Here is a 22,466-nt window from a genome sequence, read left to right as displayed (position 1 = left end):
CACATGGTCTACACACGTTTGTAGAGCCTGCATATATTTTTGGGTGAAATCCCATTATTCTTCATTTTCCTTAGCATTGATCTTTATTAGAAACACTAAACCAGGGATGGCTAGGGCATGGACTATTGCAGGCATGGCCAAACTTGGCCCTCCAGCTGTTTGGGGACTACAACTCCCATCATCCCTAGCTAACAGGACCAGTGGTCAGGGATGATGGGAGTTGTAGTCCCCAAACAGCTGGAGGGCCAAGTTTGGCCATGCCTGGACTATTGGAAGGCAGCCTGGACGCTGTAGCATCCTTGCTAGTTCAGTATGCAGTCTCCAGGGGGTTGACCATGGGTCATTGTGGCACTTGGTCTGAAAAGGGTTAGCCCTCCCTGCAGTAAGCTGATGGAATCACTGGAACCTCTTGTTTAGGCTGATAAACAACTATGGTATCTCAAACATTCAAAAAGGTGAAATCATGTCAAGAGAGTACCTACAAAATGGATCAAACAATCTGAGGGCAGGCAATTCTGAGGGAGGGCAGGCAAGGACCCACAGCCTAGGTGGAGCTCGCTAGTTTGGGGAGTGAGTAGACTCAGGATAGGTGGGGATCACATGCCTCGTCAAGCCCAGAAAGTATAACAGGAAAGCCGTCCTGGCTAGGCCGTAGCTCTCCTGACAGATGATTTGGTCTGGAGCCACAGTGTGGAAATAAAGAATGAGATTGCCCCTACTACTCCGCCCAGGGTCTCCAATGAAAAAATCCCTGCCAGTAGTGATGTTTTGCTGGGTGCTGTCTCTCTTGTGGGAAAAGGCTGCAATCTGCCCTTTCCCACAAGATTTGTGGACCCCCCTGCCCTCCCTTGGCTACACCCATGGGTAGAGGAGATGGGGAGGAAAGGGCATGGAAAGGAAGCAACAGGCAGCCTTTCGTGTGAACAACTCCAAATCCTTAGCTAGTTTGGAGTGAGGCATCACTTATTTTTATGTTTGGACTGCTTTTTTGTGCAAGCATGGTAAATCACAAAAGGTGTATGTGCACATGGGAGCAAATACCCATGGATCTCAGGTTTCCTGGCTTGGAGCAACACACACACAAACATACATATGGCTGCTGTTTTGTGCAAAGCTGGTAGATTGAGAATTTTATGTTATTTTAACTAAAGGTGTGTGCTTACAGTTAAGCAGATAACAGTGTGCATGCCCATAATGACCTCAGGCATGGCCAGCCCACCCATAAATTTTTCTTTGAGAAAAATAAGTGGCTCACGTAAATGTAAACTAAGCTTTAATAATACAGAAAATTGTAACAAAATAACATCATGAGAGAAACTAAATACAGTGGTACCTCGGGTTACAAACACTTCAGGTTACAGACTACGCTAACCCAGAAGTAGTACATTGGGTTAAGAACTTTACCTTAGGATGAGAACAGAAACTGCGGTGCAAAGGCAGCAGGAGGCCCCATTAGCTAAAGTGGTACCAGGTTAAGAACGGTTTCAGGTTAAGAACAGACCCCTGGAATGAATTAAGTTCGTAACCAGAGGTACCACTGTACAGCAACAGGAGGCAAGTCTGACGCAAGAAACAAGAAGAGACAGTTGGTCCCTCTTAATGGACATTCTTAACTAACTGAACAGAACTGAACACATACTGAAGGGAGGGGCTGATTCCAGAGCAAAGCACACAAGCCCCACCCACCAGATACCAAGCACTCTACTATTCAAATTAGGCCCTGATGTTTTTCTTACAATCCCCTTCTGAATGTGCCTAATTTGAATTAATATTAATTTAGCATGTAAATTGTCAAAACTTTCTTATATAAACATTCAGCATTTTTTTCCTGGTTTTGCTTCGAGATAGAAGGTCTTGTTCCCTTCCCCACTATTCAGGTCAACTTCACAAGGTTTAATTTCCATTACTCTCACCAAACCTTTCTTTGGCAGGTCTGCTATAATCCTGAAGTCTCTATGTCCAAGCCTTTTGTGCCACAGATGAACACAGGTTGCGCTTGAATTCTTCTTGACCATATTCACTCTTTCTTGACTGGTATCCAGCACAGAGATTCCATTATTTTCAAAACCTTGTGCAGGCAAAACTGCATCTTTGGTGAGTGCACATTTGTTGCGATTAAAATTTACATTAATTTACATTTACACTTGGTCAGGGTTGGCACATTCAGCAAACTGAATGTCCCACTGGATACCAAGCAGTCTACTATTCAAATTAGGTTCCAGTGTTTTTCTTACAAGAGCACCCTCATGAGTGCCTCTTTTCGTGCCCCCACCTCTGCCAGAGAAGCGGTGCCAGTGTAGGTGCTGATTTCCTGCAAGATCTTGCGGGATTTCATCAAAGTCTTGCAAGATATCAAGGAGAGCAAAAGATCTCATGAGATTTGGGTAAGATCTTGCAAGCTCTTTCAGGGAATCCGCTCAAAAGCCAGCAATGCAGTGCTGGTACAGCAGCCCCTCCAAGTGTCCCTATTTTCCAGGGACATCCGTGATATAGAGAAGCTGTCCCGGTTTCTGATTTCATCCCAGAATGTCCTGCTTTTCCCTAGGATGCCCCTATTTTTATTGGAGAAAAGTTGGAGGGGTATGGTAGGATGTCCCTAGTTTCATGTTGGCCACATGACCCAGAAAGCTGTCTGTGGACAAACGCTGGCTCCCTCAGCCTGAAAGCAAGATGAGTGCCGCAACCCCATAGTCGCCTTTGACTGGACTTAACCATCCAGGGGTCCTTTTACATGGAAGATGGAAAGCTTGTTTCCTGCTGCTTCATGCCAATGGATTCAAATTACTGTATTTTTCGCTCTATAAGATGCACCAGACCACAAGACGCACCTAGTTTTTGGAGGAAGAAAACAAGAAAAAAAATATTCTGAATCACAGAAGCCAGAACAGCAAGAGGGATCGCTACGCAGTGAAAGCAGCAATCCCTCTTGCTGTTCTGGCTTCTGGGATAGCTGTGCAGCCTGCATTTGCTCCATAAGACGCACACACATTTCCCCTTACTTTTCAGGAGGGAAAAAGTGAGTCTTATAGAGCAAAAAATACAGTATGAGAAAGGAGATTCCAACTTCAAAAAGAACTTTCTGACGGTAAGAAGCTGTTTGCCAGGGGAATGGACTCCCTTGGAAGGTGGTAGACCCTCCATATTGGAGGTTTCTAAGCAGAGGTTGGATGACCATCTGTCATGGATTCTTTAGTTGTGATTCTTGCATTGTAGGAATTGTGGCTTGATGTCTCTCTTTCGGTCCCTTCCAACTCTATAATTCTGTGATTACATGATCTCCCTTTCACAACCTGTCACAGCACAAGGCCTTGAACTTTGACTGTTACATTCTGACACCAACAGAAGTCACTTCCCTCAACCCAAGCACAAAACATAAGACATACCCGCACACTATCTGCAGGTTCAGATGTGGCATACATGTTGCTGAGGATACTAGCAGCAGATGGATATTGCCCTTGTGTGCTGCTTGGAAGTTTTCTCAGAGGTGTTGGGATAGCCACTGTGGAAACAGCGTGCTGAACTACATGAGCCAAAATATAACCCTCTAGACTCCCTGATCACTGAGTACTTGTTCAGTTAGACAGGCCATGTGCTGTTTCTGATTTCTAAAAGGAAGCTCCAAGATTGTCGTGGCCACCAATAATAAAGTACCAAAGCTTGATGGTACTGGTCCATCGAAGGCACTGCTCTTGGAAACCTCCAGGCCAATTTAAAAAGAGCAACTCTTCCCCTACATATACTTTCCAGTTCATCATTGCCTCTCCTTTCATGAATGTAATTCATATACATACTTATAAATGTACTTTTAAATTATCAAACATATTAGCAATCAGCTAGGAAGGTAATATAATTGACATGGATTTTGTGTGTGTGTGGATATATATATATATGTATGTATGTAAAAGTTTGGTGTTGGAAAAGCTAATTACACATTGCAGGTGCTTTCAATCAGTTTAATAGGACAACATTCAACTATCAATGTTACATTTACAAAGAATCTAATTACGTGTAATTAAATAATGTTGAATTTACAGACAGCTGACTATATGCAATTATCTTTTAGCAGCTTATAGGCCATACATCATCAAGTACTTACCATTTTAAAATTGCTTCCCAAGTGAGCAAACCACCTTTTATTTACAATAATGTACCCCTATGAAGCCAAGCATTTTGTAGTTAATCAAGTTTGTACAACTTACAAATTGGAATCCTGAAATAGATGAATCCAGGAAGCATGAAAATTGATATATCATAACATAAAAAATGCAATGAAGCTAATTACTTGTGTAATTGATTAAGCTGTTCTGTTCTGCGTTGTAAATTGGTTGCTGGTTGCTTAGGAGAACGGAATCCCATTCCAAATTTGACAGGAAATTGACAGCAGTGATCAACTGTTTGAGACAGTTCTATAACTTTGATTAGAGCAGTATTTGATCGCATTTCTAAAATATTAAGCTAAATAATTGAAATCTGGGGGAGGTACCTTTCAGAATTTGGTGTGAGTGCAGTCATTTAGAGTTGCTAAGCAAATGTGTTATTTATTTATTCCATTCCCTTTCTCCAAGGAGCCACTGGTGACAGTCGTGGTCCCTGCTCCCTTTTGTCCTCAAAACAATTCCTTGACATGGGAGGAGGCTAAAGTATCATGGCAGCCCAAAGTCACTTAGTGAACTTCATAGCTGAGTGAGATTTTAAATCTGGATCTCCCTTGCCCAAGTCAGACATGCTATCTACTAAATGGGTCCTCAACATTGTGTTAAATGGAGTAGACCTAATACTAAATGCCTTGACATTTGATCACATTGTGTTATGTAAGCCATACTGAGCATAGGATGAGGTGAGAGATGCATAGGCTGAAGTCCAAAGATCCATGCATGGAGTGGAAATCACTTCCATACAAGCGTAGGGGGTTAACAAATTTTCCCTTACCAGCTGCAGCCTCTTGTGCTACACCAATGGCACTCTGAAAGGTTCTGTTTTCAGAAAGCCCTGAACTGTTGCCCATGTGGAGAAAGGAGCATGATCCTTTGGATCCTGGCCATAACAAAACAAAACAAAACAAATCATTGGCATCTATCAGGAGAATCAAAAGGAAATTGTAACTTGAGGTAATGGACACCCAGAACAAAAAACATATTAGCCAGGGTTAAATGGGAGTACTGATAATCAAGCTGTTATGTAAGGGAGGTCCATTTGCTGGTCCTGATCTTCTCATTGAAGAACCCTTAAAAGGTTACACCAGAACCCTGAGGGTCCCTGGAACACTGTTTGAAAACTAATGCAGGAGGATTTCGAATAGTTAATCAGTTTTAATTCCTTAAATAAAACCAGAGAGTTTTCATAAGTTCTCTGAGGAGCACATTGAAGGAACAAAGAGACTTCACTTAACCTAGAAAATGGAGCATTAGCTTGCTTTTGGACCTCTGATATTCCAGTACACACCTAGGAAGGGCAGAATGGAGGATAATAAACAAGGTCGCAAGATGAAGACACATTAATTGGCAGTAGTACATGTGAAAAGGATGTTAGGGCTGTACTTGCACACAACCTGAAACATGAGTTTGCAGTGTGATGCTGCTACAATAAAGTCTAATACAATTTTAGGTTGCGTTACACTAGAACCGTGGTTTCCAAGACACACGAAGTCAAAAACCCACTTAATTCTGCGCTTGTCAGACCTCATCTGGAAGACTGTATCTAGTGACGGGTGTGGCACCTTAAGAACAATCTAAAAAAAAAAAAAGGTCTTTTGAGGAAAAGTTAAGGCTGGAGAAGATTGAGGGGAGGAGTAATGAAAGCACTCTTCAAAGGTCGATCACGATCTACTGGTCGATTGCTCCCCCCAAAAAATAATAATAATAATAATGACGCTTTCCCAAAAAAAGCTCAACAACTCTGGTCAATCCAATGGGTAGATCACTGCCAGTTTTTTTTTATAGTGGTTGTAGATCGCAGTCTCTTGACAGTTGGGCAGCCCTGACCTATAGCATAGAAGAGGGTAAAACTATTCTCTGCTGTCTCAGGGAGAAGGATTAGATTCAATGGCTGAGCATTAGAAGAAACTTATTAAGACCACCTTCACAATGGAACCAATTGCTTAGAGGAATAGTAGGCTTTCCCGTGGCAGACAACTTGGGCAGAGACTAGACGGCTATCTAATACAGTGGTACCTCAGGTTACATACGCTTCAGGTTACAGACTCCGCTAACCCAGAAATAGTGCTTCAGGTTAAGAACTTTGCTTCAGGATGAGAACAGAAATCGTGCTCTGGCAGCAGCAGGAAGCCCCATTAGCTAAAGTGGTGCTTCAGGTTAAGAACAGTTTCAGGTTAAGAACGGACCTCCAGAACGAATTAAGTATTTAGCCTGAGATACCACTGTATTGTCAAAAGTACCAACTGGGATGTAGGTTAGAATGCTGAGTATGTTTGGGGGGAAAGTAAGAAATATAGAAAATAGACTACATAAATAGCTAGGGAGGACTCATATCAGCAATACAGTACAGGGGAAGCCCTCCAGAGGCTCCTGGACTCTGATTCTCATCATTCTTGACAGCTATAATTTCTGGGGCAGATGGGAGTTGCAATCCCACAACATCCAGAGGTCACCGTGTTGCTTACTCCTGGCATGTGCTTTGTACTTGAATGAATCTGTGAGCTGCAGGTCTGGGACCTTGCCTGACATCCTCTGCCAGTCAGAACAAACAATCTGGGATAGATGGACCTGCAGTCTGTTTCAGTATTAGGCACCTTGATAAATTCACAAAGATCTGCTAGTGATTCATTATCTAATTTATCTTGTATCGTCAGTTCCCTGCCACTTCCGCAGAGCTGTTTTAACCTACCATATCCTCTGTTCTGCAAAATGGGACGCAAAATTTAGAACTGAAAGGGGATAAAATATAATCCACAAATAATGCTAATTTTGCAAAAACAACAACAATCGCTAACATCACCACATACTTCACTTAGTGTCCATGAATAGCCCCTATTAGATTTATCTAGATCTGGAACTAGCACGCAGAAGTTATCCAGGTGTTGCTGGACTCCAACTCTCATCTGCCCCAAACTGTCCCAAGGATGATGGGAGTTGTAGTCCAACAACATCTGGCGGGCCTTAGATTGCCAACTCCTGATTGTTTTGGTGGATCTGGGCCTACTAAGAGGGTGTTGAGTAGCAGCAGCATAGACAGGAATTCACAGAGAGATTATTGTTTTGCTTTTACGATGTTTCAGTGGAAACCCATGAGGACATTTATGTTAGAGGCAGATTTCTGCTCATTCTTGGCAGATTGCCAAGTAACAGCTTCAGCATACCCTTTAGAAAACAGAGTCGGGCATAGCGGAGCCTTTTAATGACTGTAATATTTATTCCTTGCCATCTTCCAAACAGATATGGCAGCTTTGCACCAGGGGAGCAATATCGGCACATCCTTTGAAGGCAAACTCGATTAGCATCATCTGAAGAAAGATGACATTTGGGGAGCATTATCAACAGGCAAACTCAGATCAGACAGGGTTGAGCAGGATTCAAAGCAAACAACAACAACAGGCTTGGGAAAGGAATACTCAGAAGAGACCTGTCAAGGCAAGCAGATATAGATAAACTGTACAGGTTAGTTCAGGGAGCTAACAAGGGCAGGTGCCGCAGGTACCACAAATCAATGGTGATGGTGGCTGGGTGATGGAGGAGAGGAGCACCCACTTGTAAATACCAAGAGGTGGCAGCAAATTACGCCTCAGCATTTTGCAAGTCTGCAGTTGCCATTGCCGGGTCAGCGACTCTGGCACAGGTGGGGCTACTAATGTCACCAATAGGGTTGGGCGATACCTGCTTTCCAACATCATAATATACAGTGGTACCTCGGGTTACAGATGCTTCAGGTTACAGGCTCCGCTAACCCAGAAATAGTACCTCGGGTTAAGAACTTTGCTTCAGGATGAGAACAGAAATTGCGCGGGGCGCGGCAGCGGGAGGCCCCATTAGCTAAAGTGGTACCTCAGGTTAAGAACAGTTTCAGGTTAAGAACCGGACCTCCAGAATTAATTAAGTTCTTAACCCGAGGTACCACTGTATTGCCAACTAAACTTTGTGATATGGCAGTATATTACAGTGTCAGAAAGGAGATGATTAGTGTCACTGTGCATATCTTCTGCCTCTTCCTGATGGGGACAGGTGGTGCTGCCACAAGTGGAGCACATCAGCCGGGGCACCGCATGGCAAGGCACCCTGGAGTCGCTGGCCTCTCCAGAACCACCAGCTCCATTATGCGGGATGGGGCTTACCTGCCCACCCCCCCCAAATATTTTATTCAAGTTGGCACCCTTGGATCAGAAGAAATTTATTATTGAAGTTAGTGTGTTTAGATCTGTCTTGTGTCTTGAGACAAGAACAAACACTTTATACTTTAATCTCAACTGAGTGGGGAAGGAGTTTTCTTAACTTGGAACTCTGGAGAAGCCTGACTACTGGAATAACAATAATAATAATTTATTATTTATACCCCACCCATCTGGCTGGGTTTCCCCAGACACTCAGCAGTAAAACTGATGTTCTGTTGGGACACTCTGTTGATCACACTGGTTGTGCTGAAATACCAGCAAATGGTGGGTCCATGTCTGACAGGTCAACTGTCTTCTACACTGCATGGCCTTAGAACTCCAAATACAAAGGCCAGTTTGTGAGTCATAACTGGGCAGAGTTACATATAGCTGCACATATAGCTGAATGTTTTGACAGTACATGCCACTCTGTGCATATAGAAAGGTCCCTAATGGCACACCCAGAGTCAATTTATTCTGGCCCAGTTCAGATTTTTGTCTGAATAAATTTATTGATATAAGAATATTAAAAGTTTTGTACCGATAGATAACCTCAGCACTTTATGTCCGGCACATGAGTGACAGCAGAATTTAAAAAATGGAGCTCATCTCAAACACATTAATAACTCCTTCATCAAAATCTTGAGCCAAAAAAAGTGAGGACCCATTTTGCCAGTCATCGGGATTGATTCTCTATTAAATAACAAATGGCTTCCATGAAGCTGAAGACATTACTCAAAGGACTGTTCTTCATTAGTTCAGCTCATGGGTCATATGTGCAATTATAGTTATCAACATTGTCTTATGATGGATGGATTTCTTTCTCTCTCTTAAATTTCCATAAAGACAAGTGGCATCTTTCATCTTATATCTACTTCTCTGTAATTCAGTGTGCTATGAGATCTTTGTCAGAACTAATGCTTATTATATGCAAACTGATGGCCCATTAGTTCGATGAGTAAGACTGTGGTGGTGTGAAGACAGAGGTCCTGTGCCTCTACATGCTGACCAAAGGTTGAGGAAGCAACCCGTACCAGGTTCACCCAAGAGCTGAGCCCATCACACTTTGGCTTGTGATGGCAGAAATCATGTTGTGTCAGAGGAAGGAAGCACTAGCATCTCTGTTTAGTCATTGTGTCTTTTCATTTTACAGTGTCAACAAGTCTAGGTTTCTCCAGTGCCAGCTGATGACAGGGAAGAGGGTACTGTGGGATACCCTGGGTGGTATTGTCTTTTCATTATGTCATAATGATGTCAGAGAACAATTATTGGCAGCTGCAAGGATTCTAGAGCTGCTCTGTAAGAGTCTTCCCTGGGCTATATAGAAGAACGAACAGATCTCCTTTCACTCACCATGGACCAATCAGTTCTTTTGTTGGCAGAGTTCTCTCCTGAGATGTAAGCTAGCCACGAAGAGGCATAGAAGCCAAATCATGCTGGAGACCTGGCTTCCTGATGTGGATCACTCTCTGGACTGAATTTGCTACCGCTCGTGCCACTACCGCGGAGTGAGGAGCAGGCCTGCACCTGGAGAAGCACTCACCCCTGCTTCTTGTTCAGTTCTTAGTAGTGATGGAAAGCACTTCTAGCTGCAATCAGTGAAAATGTGAACTTAGATGCATAAAATGTAAGTGAAGAAATATGGGAGAACCAGAATCTAAGCCAGATGTACAAAGGACCCATGTCTGACCCTGGGCTGTACCATTTGAAACTGTAAATAAAGGGATCTCCCATGTAAAATACTCCACAGACCTGCAAACCTGGCACGTTGGGAGGAACTTTTCAGAAGTCATTAGAATAGTAGCGATGGTGGTCATTAGAATAAAGTGTTATATGGTAGACTTAAATTTTGGTTTATGTTTTGGTTTGACAATGGTGCGGGGAGCAGAGTGAAATGGAATGCCTGATCTTTAAGCAATCTTGATAGTTCAGTTGAGTGCTCTAGAAAGTTATTTGATGTTATTCTGTTTCTTTTTTTTTGGTGATCACTTGTAGGCAAGTAAGATTGTCTTCCATAAACACGGTTTTAACCATGAGTCCGTAAGTGATTGTGGAGGCCAATTCTGGATCCACACATCCTTCCACAGTGGGGACATTGGTTTTCAGGCGGGAGTTGATAGTGGTGTGGATTTGCCAAGCATGCATTCCTTCTAGCACGTTTCTCCCTTGTGTCCTGAATCTGAGTGTCATCAAAGCCCATGACACCTTTGGTAAGGTTGTTCTCCAATTGGAGCGCTCGCAGGCAAGTGTTTCCCAATTTTTATACTATATTTGTTTATACTATATTTTTATAGTATTTTATAGTATTTTATATAGTGTTTATACTATATTTTTTTTAAAAATTGCCTTGAGACAGTCTTTAAATCTCTTTTGTTGACCAGCAACATTATGCTTTCCATTTTAAAGTTCAGAATAGAGTAGTTGTTTTGGAAGATGATAATCAGGCATCTGTACAACATGACCAGTCCAATGATGTTGATGTTGAAGAATCATTGCTTCAACATTGGTGATCTTTGCTTCTTCCAGTACACTGGTATTAGTTCCCCTGTCTTCCCAAGTGATGTGTACAATTTTTCAGAGACAGCGTTGATGAAATCTTTTGAGGAGTTGGAGATGGTGTTTATCAGTGGTCCATGTTTCACAAGCATACAGTAAGGTTGGTAGTACAATAGCTTTGTAAACAAGCATTTTGGTTTCCTTGTGAATGTCCTGGTCCTCAACACTCTGCACTTCAATCGGGAAAAAGCCGCTCTTGTAGAGCTCAGGCGATGCTGGATTTTGCCATCAATGTAGAGCTTGTAGAGCTCAGGCGATGCTGGATTTTGCCTTTTGGAAAGATAACTGCCCAGGTAGGAGAAGTGATCAACATTTTCCAATGTTACACCATTGAGTTGGATTTGTGGCTCTGCAGAAGGGTTATTTTGTGCTTGTTGGTGCAGCACTTTGGGTTTTTGGATGTTGAGCGATAGGCCAAGATTTTCGTAAGCTTCTGCAAAGATATTTAGGATGGTTTGGAGGTCATCCTCTGAGCATGCACACACTACGTTGTCATCAGCATACTGAAGCTCTATGATGGTAGTTACGGTAACCTTGCTCTTTGCTTTCAGCCTGCTCAGATTGAAGAGCTTTCAATCTGTTCAATATATGATTTCTACTCCAGTGGGAGTTTCCCTTCGACAAAGTGTAGGATCATGGCAATGAAAATAATGAATAGAGTTGGGGCAATAACACAACCCTGTTTAACACCTGATCCCACTGTGAATGGTTCACTTTGACGGCCATTGTTATCTGTGATTGTTGCTGTCATATTATTATGGAGGAGCCGAATCATTCTGTTTTATTAGTGCTAGGAAGGCTGTGGAATTGGCAAGGAGTTATGATGCATTCATTTGCACTTGTCTCTGTGGGATCTGAATGATATGCAGAGCTGTCGACCAAGGCAATCCTCCTTGTATATTTAATTGAATACCTTTGTTTCCTTTGTGACAGAGATAGCTAGCTTCCGAATCTGCAGTCAGGTCATGAGTCCAATCCATGCTGATCTCTGACTTGGGACTTTTAGCCAGAAGGAAAACAAAATTTACTGTTACTGGTATTGTTAAAAGTACTATAACAGCCCCTCCAAGTATCCCTATTTTCCAGGGACAGTCCTGGATTTACAGAAACCATCCTGGTTTCTGATTTTATCTTGGAATGTCCCGCTTTTCCTTAGGATGTTCCTATTTTCATTGGAGAAATGTAGGAAGATATGGAGTTATGTGACCCCTCAGCCAAGGAGATAAATAAATTGCAACCTTTAGAAGACATTTGAAGGCAGCCCTGGATATGGAAATTTTTTATGTTTAATGTTTTATTATGTTTTTATATATGTTGAAAGCCACCCAGAGTGGCTGGGGCAACCCAGTCAGATGGGTGGGGTATTAATAATAATAATAATAATAATAATAATAATAATAATAATAATAAATAGGATGTTCCTTCTTTCATGTTGGAGGAGAATTGTTGGAGGGCATGCTATAATGGTGATAAAAGTTGCACTTGAACCAGTATTGCCAAAGAGATAGGCTAGAATAGGATGCAACCACCAAAGTTTCTTGATTGGGATTTGGGTCTCAGTCAGCAAATAAATATTTGTTTGCTTGTCATTGCATTCATTTACCATTACCTCAGAATGTGGCAGAATCGTTGTTTACAAGCATTCAAAGAGCTACATTAAATTGCTATTGGAAAATGAGCATAGTGACTGTTTTGTAACTCTTGCCATAGAAAATGTGGTTGTGTTAATGTTAGGGCAAATGAGAAGTCCCTTCTTCAAATTGTTTGGGCCACCAGGAACAAAAGTCAGGAACAGGAAGTCAATATATGGCATTAAAGACTAACAACCAAAATGTCATCACATATGTGGAAAAACCACCCATAAAAAAGAGAAAAATGCACTAAATCCACACCAGCAATGACTGTGGCTGTATAATGGGTTATTTACTTTTTGGATTTTCTGTTGTAGGGTGAATCTGGATAAAATGTTTTTTAAAAATAAAAATACAGGCTGGCATTTTGATGCTAACAGTGCCATGTAAATGCTTTGAAAAACATGCATGCATAAGCAGCACTGATGCCGTAATAAACTCATTTGAAAGCACTTGTCACAATCACAACATAAAATTCAGGACTGCTTGGAGGAGATCTGCCCACCCAAGTAACATCTCTATTGCATATGTATGCAGTGTCAATTTCAATGCTCTAGATGGCAGAAAATATCTAAAAACCCACTACTCTTTCAACTTGCAAGGTTAACTTTCTCTCACAAAAACTGTAAAATACGAATACACAATGGGAAAATCTAAATGCACTGTTGATGGTTCTAGTTGTCTTCTGCTGCTGTTTTGTGGGTTAAACTCCAGTGATTAGAATTCCATGCCTGCTATTACCTTAGAATTGATGTCAGTGCTACCATAACATTTGCCTTTCATCATCTGCAGATGTTCATATTCTAAAGTTACCAAACAAGCGCTCCCTCCCTCCCTCCCTCCCTCCCTCCCTCTCTCTCTCTCTCTCTCTCTCTCTCTCTCTCACCACCTCTCCACTTGTGATAAAAGCATTGAATAATGGCTGAAATCAAAAGAGTTCTGTGATCATCTAGAGATGCCTGCCCTTCTCTCCTACTGACTCCGTTTCTTGCAACTAAACATCTTCTTCTCTTTCATTACTGCATTACTGTTGGACAAGTCTAAGACCACATTCATACCACACATTTAAATTGCTATGATACCACTTTCAACAGTCATGGCTTTCTTCAAAGAATTCCAGGAGCCCTAGTTTGTTAAGGATGATGAGAGTGATTGGGAAACCCTTCTTCCAAGAGCAAATTAACAACCAATCCCTCTTCACAGACAACTCTGGGAATTGTAGCTTTGGGAAGGGAATGGGGTCTTCCCAAAACTTTCAGCACCTGTAACAAACTACAGCTCCCAGAATTATTTAGGGGAAATCAAGACTGCTGAAAGTGATAAGACTAGGATCACAAACCCTCCAATATTTATCTGATGTCCTATTCTACCGTTGTTGTTGTTGTTGTTGTTGTTGTTGTTGTTGTTGTTGTTGTTGTAGTAACCCACCCATCTGACTGTACTGTCCCAGCCACTCTGGGCGGCTTTCAACATATATAAAAACATAATAAAACATTAAACATTAAAAGACTTCCCTATACAGGGCTGTTTTAAGATGGCTCGGGGTTCGAATAACTCCATAACCTCCCAACATTTCTCCAATGAAAACGGGTGTCTGAAGGAAAAGCCAGACATTCTGGAATCAATTCAGAAACTGAGACGGCTTCTGTCCCTGGAAAACAGGGACACGTGGAGAGTCTGGGATCAGGCCCACATCTACAGCACGGGCTGAAGAAAGCACATGAGGCAGAAAATAGCATGCAAAGTTACAAGCTTCAGATAGGTTAAAAACAGAGGGCCATGTTATGAAATGAAAACCTGTCAAGTAATAGAGTTATTTACTGTGGGACTGATAATGGTGCTTTTATTGGCAGCAGGCAAGATGTAAGGCGTTCATGAAGTGGAGTGTTCATGCTCTAAGTGAATGTTGATGGTAATACACATCTGAGAGCGTTTCTGGCTCTGAGCCTCAGATCACTTATTTTGGAGTGGTCTCAGAGGGCTATGGCTTCCCATTCTAATACCACAGAAACGCAGTAAGAATTATGACTACGGTCCACTGGGAAGTTTTCTTGAAGAAGCTCCAATTAAATGTATTCTTTTGGGGCCTCTGCAGAAGAAATGCCCAATTAATTGTGCCCTGTTGTCTTGGGGGACCTGCTTGTCAGGAGCTTCCATTACACATACACCTCAATTTTTAAAAACTAGCAGCTAGCATTAGTGGCGGACCCCCCCCCATCCCATTCCCACCCACTCCTCAAATAATTATGTGAAGCACTGGACAGCTAAAGAAAAATGCTCTAAAATGCAAAAATGAACAAACAATGTTTGTATACGACCTGCAGATGGCAGTAAGAGATAAACTACAGGAAAATATTCTTAATGTAATTCTGGCTCTTTGTTTCAATGGGCTGCCTGGCTGCAAAATTTGTAATCGCTGCATGCAACTTTCTTTTAGCCAGGCTAACACCCATGTTTGTTTGTTTTTTAAAAGACTTGGCATCTCTTGTTAGGAACGGAGTAACATATTCCCAATAATGTGAATGACTTCCCAATGCTATTGCTCACTTACACAGTGAGATTTTCTCTCAGGCTTTTTATTTTCATCAGGGTTATGCTTTTAGCATAATGTGTCAACAGCATTTATTGAACACGGTCACATCATTTTACCACTGGGCAGATGCAAACAAAAATGGGGAAATCATCTCCAAGTCAAAATCATCATGGCCATCTGAATTTTTTTATTTTTTTTTAATGCAGGGCTACTTCAAAGGTTTAAGAAGAAGAAAAACAGTGAATTAGATTTACAGCCCAACCCTATGCATGTCTCCTCAACAATAAGTCCTGTGACTGAAATGGAACTTATTCTCAGGTAAGTATGCACATAATTGCAGTCTTAAAATGCCATCCTAATCACAGTTACTAGGAAACCAACCCCACTGAACACATTGGACCTTCCTTCTGAGCAAACATTATTAGGAGTTGACATTTTTACCATATAATATCATAGCTGTTGTCCTGTACCTGAGTTCAATGGGACTCACTTTTAGGTAAGTGTGCATAGGATTGCAGACTTGGGGCAGTCTACACTTAAGGTTTTTAACATTCAGGAATGGTTTTGATAATGTAGATGGACACATGATGTCCTTACTTTTACGTTCATGACGTGTTATTACCTTGTCTTTTTTATCGCTTAATTTTTAATTGTTTTATGCTGCTATATCGGTGAAACACTGCTCATATGTCCCTATGTAGTGTTTTACCTTTTTTTTAAAACTGCATTCAAACTGTGACCCATCCCCCCTCCAATGGGAGCAAGGAAGAATTAAAATGGGACACAAGAACAACCAACAGCACAGATAGAAACAGCGTACTAGAAAATGGTGTGGCCAGGTATTACTTACAACTGACAGAAAAAACCAAGGTAAAGAACATTTTGAGTAACAAGCATGCCCTGCGACGTTTTAGAATGACATATCCAATATTGTTCTAATAGGAAATAACATTAAACAGGTCATTGTAGATCCAGCCTTAGAGATGCATATATTGTGAGCTGCCCGCAGGCATCGGGTTGACAAAAACAGGGTGCTGGACTAGGTGGGTCCGTGGCCTGTCCAAGCACGTTCTTCTTATGTTCTTATAGTTACACTGTTATGATCAATAAAAGACTATATATTCTAGACTGATGCACAGGGATTCTCATCAGAGCCCTAGGCAGAAAGAAGGAACAATGCAATTATAATAAGAATAGCACAGGAAAGACTTGGTAACAAATAGTTTTTAAAATCAGAATGCAGGAAGAAGTGTGTGTATTTTGCAGTCTGCATAAAGGAAGGCATCCCTTTGTATGAAACAGAATGGAATGTCATGATCTGAAATGCACCCCGAGGCTGCATCATTGATTGCTATCACGCCTTTGTATTACTGAAGAGGTGATATGTTTCTCAGTCACACTACCTGTGGCTGGCTGTGTTGTATTGAGGGATTTGAGCATTATAAACGGCTTGAATTTTCTGCTCTGACTAGGTTTGCTGTTGGTAACCTCTAAAACACACACACACGCACAGAGCCCAAAACTATTACATTCCAAAGGAGAAGGCACTCTAATCCAAAACAGGACTTGTAGCTCAGATTAAGGCTGCAAAGCCCTATGCCCCCTTACCTGAGAATAAGCCCCTACTGAACTCAGTGGGACTTAAAATTGGGTCTACAGACTTGTATAAGATTAAACGATAAAGCCCTTAGCATTTTCTGGATCCCTCATCCTAGAAACATTGGAGGGTATTTTGTTGTTGCTTTTGGTGGGGGGTGGTGGCTCTCAGTTTTTCTTTTAAACAGCTTCTGCAAACCTCAGGATTTGCATGCCAACGTTTCCTCTCGCTTCTCAGTGGGCCTGCTTGCTATTTGGAGTGACTATTCTAGTTTATGGGACATGGGTGGCGCTGTGGGTTAATCCACAGAGCCCAGGACTTGCCAATCAGAAGGTCGGTGGTTCGAATCCCCGCAATGGGGTGAGCGCCCGTTGCTCGGTCCCTGCTCCTGCCAACCTAGCAGTTCGAAAGCATGTCAAAGTGCAAGTAGATAAATAGGTACCGCTCTGGCGGGAAGGTAAACGGCGTTTCTGTGCGCTGCTCTGGTTCGCCAGAAGCGGCTTAGTCATGCTGGCCACATGACCTTGAAGCTGTAAGCCGGCTCCCTTGGCCAATAAAGTGAGATGAGCGCCGCAACCCCAGAGTCGGTCATGACTGGACCTAATGGTCAGGGGTCCCTTTACCTTTATTCTAGTTTATATTCATGCTACTGTAATTGTTCCATCTTTTTTTAATACTGAATTTTAAATTGCTGAAGAGTAAAGCAGCAATAATAAATGTTGGCCAGCCTGCCATTACTCTAATTTCTCTCAAGCCTAGAACATGGTTGCTCCTTCCGTGGTTTATATTAATATTTCTAAGCTGCAGAGAATTTTAAAGAAACCTGAAAATGGGTAGAAACACACTTTTAACCACTTGGAAATGCCGTGCAACTGAACCACAGCAGGGGCCCCAGTTGGGCTGGTGCATTAGTCTTAACGTGACAGTACATCTAGCTTTGCCTGTATCATGACTTCAGTATTGGTATGAGCAAAGAAAAAAACACCTTGTCATTTCTAAGTGGTGAGGAAACTTGGGTTCCTGTGGTATAAACACAGGTTTGGGTCTGTCATATGGGTATGGACTGGGGGGATGCGGATGAACTAGGGGATTTATATCAGACTTGCCTTCTGGCTGTCACCTAATGATCCAGGCAAGGAGGATACTGGGTCATGGTACACAGGGCATTTGGTTAAACTGCCTACAGTTCCTTTAAAGCCCTGATGGTGCTCTTAGAATATTATGCCCTGTTTTGGGGTGGATAGGATGAGTTGGAGCTAACTGCAAAAGGAAAGGAAAATCTATTAAAATCTACAGGCCACCCAACATATGATGCAGTTCCAGAACATAGCAGAAACTTATGGGCTGATATCCCTCAGATGGTACCATTTTTCTGGTGGCTTATGGCAAACTTTCTGACCCTCAGTTTTTTGGCATTTTGGTAGAACAGCAGCATTCAAGGTGCTACGTTTAATATTTTATTCAGGTAGGTTCAGAAATGTGCAATAAATGTAATTGGAAGAGTGTTTTCCAATTAAAATGCCATATAAAAGTACTTAAATGCATTGCTTAGCATTAAATACTTATTGAACACTAATTGCATTTGTTTGCCATTTTTCAGAGGCATTTAAAGTGGCTGCAGATAGGCTGGATTCCAATCTGGCTCATCAGTGGGTTTTGAAACTGTTGTTGCTATGCATTTGAAGTGCTCTGGAATGTATGTTCGTCTTCCGAGGTCTTGCTTATGAATCCTCACTACCAAATTTGGTGGATCAATGAAATAAAAAACATGGTTGATTCCTAAAGGTGAGCTAAAAGCCCTCCTTGCATAAGGTTTTGCAGTCTCTTCTCCCTTTGAAATTTGATGTGTGAGCACTGCAGGATGTGATCAGAGCTTTGCTGTTGACATCTGTCTGTCTTGGGAGACAATGGAGGAGTGCACTTTTGGGGGTGAAGTCAAACTGCTGGAAGGTTGCAGCACCTGCTGTGGCTGTAGAGACCGATACAAGAGAGACATGTTTTGTTGCACCTGGGGCAGATGAAAGCGTCTGGCTGTGCCGATGTGGCTTTTCTTCTCTCTATGTTCCTCCTCTGGTCACTGCTATGGATGCAAAATCTGACTGTCTCTGGCCACTGTGGTCATCTGCAAGGGATTCTCATATGGTAGGATTACGTTGCCAGCCTTCAAGTCACATCTGCAGACATCTTTGTAACTCAGAGTTGGTCTGCCAATGAGCCTGGTGCCTGACGTCAGCCATCTATAGAGCATATCCCTGGGGATCCTGCCATCTTCCATTCTCTGGACATGTCCAAGCTAGCATGGCTCACCTCTCCATACCCTTTTGGAGAGGTGAGCTATTGCTGTAGCTGCCTTGCCAATAGAGCTTTATGTATTAAAAATAGTGTGGGTGTTAGATGACCATTCAAACTCTGTGCTGGGAAAGTTGAATTCTGTGACCTTTATATATGATACAAATCAGATAATTTTGTGTAGTTTCCCCTACATTCATCTGCAGCTTATCCTGCGCACATTTCTTATTTTGTTAGTTATGGTAAAGGGCATTAAAGCTATGTAGATCACTGTGCCTCTATTATGGATCACTGGCTATCTTACCTTGTAATCTCATCTTATCTGGCTTCTAAGATTTCAGCAGGCATTGCCCACTCAATTTCAAACATGTATTTGTTTACCAATGAGGGCTAAAACTTGCTTCATTCAAATGAAAGCTAAGGTTCTCAGGAAGTTGGATTTTGCAGCCAATACCATGTTCTACACTCTTTCTATGTCCCAACTTATTCATTGCATGGATTATGCATCAAAGCACATGGTGCTTTGCTTTATAGGTACTGGAGCTTAAAGTCTTAATTTTGACAATGAGGGATATGGCAGAGCTGCCAGCAGTGAAGGAAGAGTAGGTCTCTTGAGGTAGAAGATTTGGAATTAGGCTGCTTATGAAACAAGAAATTTTGAAGAGTTAACCATCAATCCCTCAGTGATTGAAAGTGAGGGAATCCTAAGAGTTTTGCAGAAGAGTACAAGGGAATCCGCAAGATCATTGAAGAAGATTTAAGTGTGCACAGTCAGATTTACTGACTGAGTAGGGATATCAGAGAATTCTGGTGAAAATGGAAGTGGAAATTCCCAGTGATCGCTTGCATGTCACATGTCCAGAACAGTAATCAATCCAGTGAATATTATTGACATTTGCTGCTACTGTTGCCTTCAGTCCACAAATGGTATGTAGTCGATTAGGTTCTCCCATGCTTGCTCACCTACCCAAATTTGCATTGTGTTTTCTTTGCAATAAAATAAACCAGCTGGAATAACATAATGGCAATAATGGAAGTTACATAGTTTCGCTGCAGCAGTGAGATGAACAATTGTTTTTGTGTGTGGAGGGGGAACTGCTGTGGAATGGAAACAGGGCTGCATGCAATGAGTAAAGGATGGAACAGAAAATGGGAGGTGGTTGTGAAGGGAAACAGTGTAAGAGACAGAAGTGCCTGCAGCTTTGCCTGCACATGAAAAAACAGTGACACTGCCCCCCACCCCCGCTGCCCCACTGATACGATGTAAAGGCATCGTTTAAACCAGACAGTGTTGTTCCATCAGAAAGGAAGGGCAGAGAGGGTAGGCAGTTGGGAAAGTCCGCCTACCTTCAAATGGTCAGGCGGCATTGCAGCCTGGCCATGTCTCTGATTGTGATCCGGAGCATTATTTTCTTGCCTGCTGAACTGTGAGTATAGTCCCACCTATTCACCAGGTTCTTCTTCAAATCAATATTTCAAGGGTCTTTGGATAGGGGAAAACCCCTCAAGTGATAATGATAACATAAAATGATAAGGCAGAGGGCCTTCTTGGTAGTGGCACCCTCCCATCAGATGTCAAGGAGATGAGTAACTATATAACCTTTAGAAGACATCTGAAAGCAGCCCTGCATAGGTAAGCTTTTTAATGTAACATTTTGTTATGTTTTTATATATGTTGGAAGCCACCCATGGTGGCTGGGGCAAATCAGTCAGATTGGGGGTATTATTATTATTATTATTATTATTATTATTATTATTAGTGTTGACTTGAATGCTAGTTACTAATTAATGTAAAGTATTATTTTTTAGGGATGTGGGTGGTGCTGTGGGTTAAACCACAGAGCCTAGGACTTGCCGTTCAGAAGGGCGGTGGTTCGAATCCCCATGACGGGGTGAGCTCCCATTGCTCGGTCCCTGCTCCTGCCAAACTAGAAGTTCGAAAGCACATCAAAGTGCAAGTAGATAAATAGGTACCGCTCTGATGGGAAGGTAAACGGCATTTCCGTGTGCTGCTCTGGTTCGCCAGAAGCGGCTTAGTCATGCTGGCCACATGACCTGGAAGCTCCCTCAGCCAATAAAGCGAGATGAGCGCTGCAACCCCAGAGTCGGTCACGACTGGACCTAATGGTCAGGGGTCCCTTCACCTTTACCTTTATTATTTTTTAGATAATGCCAGAGTGAAATATACCCCCACTCATTTTCAGATGTTTCTGGTGTGTGACTGAAACACAGTGGGAGATGCCCTTAAAGGCAGGTTCTAACGGCGTCCAAAAAAATAAATAAATAAAAAAAATCCATAACATTTTGTTGGCAGGACTTTTTACATATCCAGTAAACTAGGGGTAGAGGACCTTTCTCAGTCCAATGGCCATATTCCCTCATACCAGAGGTGGGCAGGGCCAGAGACCTGGGGTGTAGCAACAGAGATGATTCTTTCCTTTATACAGTAGGTTACATCCCAGCCATATGAAAGTCAAAAACCCCATAGGCCCATCTCTCTCTCCTCAATGCAGGCAAGCAAGAGGCATTTTCTCACAGTTCAACAACACATTCCAGCCAGGCAAAAACTCTCATGGATGGTGCAAAGCATCCAGGGAGAGTTGTGTGGCCTGAGCAGAATTCAGTGGGTCAGCCGGAAAGGCCCGGAGAGCTGCATTTAGTCCCCTGTGGCAAACTACCTTATTATGGAGAATGAGACCATGCCATCCTCTTTAACAAAGCCGCCTTCAGAAGGGCAGCAGCAGTCATTCAGCCTCATGGCTCAAATGGCAACTAAATGTATCATAACAGCAGGGATGATTTCTCAATTGCTGGCTGCCAGGGGCAAAAGAGCATTAAGGACGACAAGATGTTCCTGGCTTCAGGAGAAGAGGTCTTAGAAAATGCTCATCTCATGCCTGACTTGTCAGATGGCATTCAGCATTTTTGGAACACTTTTAGAAAATGTGGATTGCAGAAAGCAAAGACAGTAGACTTTTCTATTAGCAAAATGTTGAGGAAAGCCAATGAGACCAATGCTAAGAAAGCTACCATCAGTTTGACTCTATAGAAATTACCTCTGAAAGTATAGTCTTTCTGAAATATAGTCATTGATTTTTTTATATGTGTAGCATTACAATTTCTGTACTTCTTGACCTACTTCTTTTTTTCCTATGTTTTTGACCACAATTTTTATAAAATCTCTGTATTTTTTATAATTTAGATGAATTTTCTTTTTTCTTTTTTTTTTGCATATTAAGAAAGAAAATACCTTCAGATGTTTAAAAGATAATCTCCATGATTAAGCTCCATTTCACAACTCTCAAGTCAGGCTTGATTCCACAAAAGTAAAGTAATCCATATTAAATTCACTGGATACTGAAGCAAATCTCTGTCGATGCTGATCACAGGTGAGTATTCTAACACTATATATAATGTTAATACATTTTTATTTAGCTTTTTGTTAATTATCTGGGACAGGCTGAAGTTGGGAGCTAGGGTGAAATTAATTGTCCACAGTGCCCCAGATTCTCGAGTTTCTTGAGTAATTGAAATGCATAG

At 42.0% G+C, this 22,466-nt stretch overlaps 1 long non-coding RNA gene across 1 annotated transcript; it reads left to right on the top strand.

Moving 5' to 3' along the window:
• Window positions 1–1,197: 1,197 nt before the first annotated feature.
• On the top strand, window positions 1,198–22,269 carry LOC309532328. Its single transcript, XR_014219758.1, has 8 exons — window positions 1,198–2,094; window positions 7,392–7,613; window positions 9,703–9,947; window positions 10,408–10,562; window positions 15,247–15,910; window positions 18,238–18,422; window positions 20,407–20,559; window positions 22,166–22,269. It is a non-coding gene; the product is annotated as an uncharacterized lncRNA (long non-coding RNA).
• Window positions 22,270–22,466: the final 197 nt, after the last annotated feature.

This window comes from Podarcis vaucheri, assembly GCF_965113315.1.
Source record: "Podarcis vaucheri genome assembly, chromosome: 5".
Taxonomy (NCBI): domain Eukaryota; kingdom Metazoa; phylum Chordata; class Lepidosauria; order Squamata; family Lacertidae; genus Podarcis; species Podarcis vaucheri.
Note: the sequence above shows the minus strand (reverse complement) of the source record. Positions and strands in the feature narration are given on the sequence as shown.